The sequence below is a fragment of the Leopardus geoffroyi genome, chromosome B3, assembly GCF_018350155.1.
Source record: "Leopardus geoffroyi isolate Oge1 chromosome B3, O.geoffroyi_Oge1_pat1.0, whole genome shotgun sequence".
In the NCBI taxonomy this organism is placed as follows: Eukaryota; Metazoa; Chordata; class Mammalia; order Carnivora; family Felidae; genus Leopardus; species Leopardus geoffroyi.
Genome location: NC_059337.1, coordinates 35,847,221 through 35,849,827, shown reverse-complemented (window position 1 = coordinate 35,849,827; position 2,607 = coordinate 35,847,221). Strand labels below are relative to the sequence as shown.

The following is a 2,607-nucleotide window of genomic DNA, read 5'->3' as shown; positions in this document are numbered from 1 at the left end:
ATAGCCTCTTAATTTTACAACATGTGTTTATTCCTTCTCTCCTCCAACGCTCCTGTCACCTGCGAGATACACAAGACAGCTTTCGGGGTCCCTATTATACGATGAGGAAACTGGAGTCAGAGTGGTTAAGAGACTTATCGGTGGTCACCCAGATGCCGTGGAGCAGAGGCCGGCACGGACCCCCAGGTCACCTTCCCCACTCACAACCCCGGGCTCCATCTGGACACGGTCACAACCTGTCCTTCCAGAAAGAACTGTGTGCACGCTGAGCTTTGTTTATTGATTTATTTATTCAATAGTAGCCCATCTTACACAGGAGTCAAATGTCCGGTCAGCACAACAAATATATCCCTTAGGCTCCCAGCTCTAAACCAGAAGGGGGGGGGGGTGCGGGGAGCGGGAGGTGGGGGGGTGGGGAGACAGGATAAATGACATCCAGCCCTTACTTTTGGGAGCTGGCACGTTACGGCTTCATTTTTTAAAAACCCTTTGCTGGAGCAGAAATGCGTTCTCACATCCCAGCATCACCAAAAAAATACACGGAATTGTTTTTCCTGTAAGAAAGCAGAAATTTCTTTTATCTTCAAAACGAGGTAACACACACACACACACACACACACACACACACAAATCTCGGCTGCCGAACCCCTCCCCCGCGCCCCAGCCAACAGGTGTTTCCCGTAATGCCTCTGGTTCCAACCGGAAGTGGGGGGCCAGGAGGGAAGGGTTAGCACCTTTCAGAGCTCCTGGGGCAAAATCAAACGTCTACAAAACACTACAAAACGCAAAACCTCTTTTGTTGTTTTTTTTTTTCAGCAACACGTTTAAAGAAGCTCTTCTCAAATTGAATTTAAGGTGGTTTCACTTCCCTCTGCTCTTCTGTCAAAACCTACCTTTTCTGTGTCCCATTTCCTCAGAGGCTCTCAGGTAATTTAAAGCTAATCTGTTAAGCCACTTTGCATTTAGGAGGATTTAACCAATATTAGTATAATATTTTAACCCGCCTCCCCTCCCCTCCCCCCAAATATGCTTTTCTAAACTCATCACTGCCCTAATCCAGCATTTCAGAAAATGTGTGTCCGCAGAGCCCTAGCGAGGGCTTGGTGAAAATACCTCCCTGGTCAATGGGGTTGGGAAATCTTGGAGGCTACAACCCCGCTTTTGGTCATTAACATGGTAAAGACTCTGAGAAGTCCTGCAGGGTGGAAAACTCCACACTGAATTCAGCACTGCTCAAACTTGCTCCCCGCGAAGAGCCCTTTAGCACCCGGTCCCAGTAATCTAGTGCTCCTGTCAATGCTCTTGGGAAATTCTGTCAAAACCCAGTGGTTGACTCCCCCCATGGGGATTTTAGGTTCTGCAAGGGAGCCAAGCAGGACTTCCTCTGTCCCTCAAGTCGCCCTGCACCCATGGCATTCCCCTTGGCCTCTCCTCTGGGTCTGTGGCAAAAACAGCAGAAAAGCTCCCAAGCTCATGCCTGTCTTTGGCTGGCTGTGTGACTGTGGTCCAGTCCCTCAGCCTCTCCGACACTCACCTGTGAAATGGCGGGACAGTCCCTGCCCGCTGTGTCTCATGGGGGTGGGGAGGCCCAGCCACAAGCTGCACTTCTAGGGCACCCCAACACGGGTTGCCCTGGATTCCACGGCGATGCCAGAGCAGCTGGCTTCTTACCCACTGGACAGTGGAGGGTAGAAATCGCTTTTCCCTGGAGCGGCGACTCCAGCTCCCCAAATCGGGCTGACACTTATGTCGTCTCTCCTCTCCCACACAGGCCAGTGTTGGAGCTGTAGCATTGCCCGGAATCTTACGTTTTGGCCACGGCCCCCGTGATCGTGCCTCCTACTTGGTCTAGGAGGGGGGCCAGCCAGGTTGTGGGAGAGGGAGGCGGCGTGCCCCGCCCCCTCCGCCGTGTGGCTGGCCACCGGCTTCCTCCCAGTCATCCTGCCTGTCTTTTGCCCTGTCCTCCCCCCGAGCCGCACCTGTTGGCAATCTGCACTGACATGTGTCGAGCACAAAAGCCTGGCAGTTAGAAATCCCGGAGGATTTATTTTCGTCACATACATGCATACCTTGCGTGCAGTCGGACGGGGGTGGTATTTATGTCTCAGCTCTCTGTTGCAAAGGGTAAAAAAAAAAAAAAAAAATACAGTGGAGCTATAAATGTGTACATTTTGAACAGTTGCCCTCATGTACTGTGTATATAACTCAGCTGCAAGAAATTTAAACATAAACGAGGGTGTTTTTTTTTTTTTTCTTTTCTCCCTGAGATTGGATGGAGGAAAATTTGGCCATTGGCATCTCAATTATTTTTCTGCACCAAGTGCCAAAATCAGGCATTAAAATGCAACACCTCCACCCCCGGAAAAAAGAAAAAAAAAAAAAAAAGAAAGAAAGAGAAAAGAAAAAAAGAAAGCCACATGCACATGACATACAGCCTAATTTTCTCTGGGGAAAAGGTTGCCGTTGTTGATATGACATGTTTTGGTAGCACAAATGTTGGCTCCTCAACCTATTTTGCTCTTTCATATACTCTCAAAATGGGAAACATTTGAGAGAACACACACCAAAAGTTCAGAGCACTTCCCCCCTCACCCCCCCCACCCCCCG

At 49.8% G+C, this 2,607-nt stretch overlaps 1 long non-coding RNA gene across 1 annotated transcript; it reads right to left on the bottom strand.

Annotated features, from left to right (window-relative positions):
• Positions 1-271: 271 nt before the first annotated feature.
• On the bottom strand, positions 272-2,358 carry LOC123582160. Its single transcript, XR_006704251.1, has 2 exons — positions 1,535-2,358; positions 272-554 (listed from the first exon to the last, which is right to left on the bottom strand). It is a non-coding gene; the product is annotated as an uncharacterized LOC123582160 (long non-coding RNA).
• Positions 2,359-2,607: the final 249 nt, after the last annotated feature.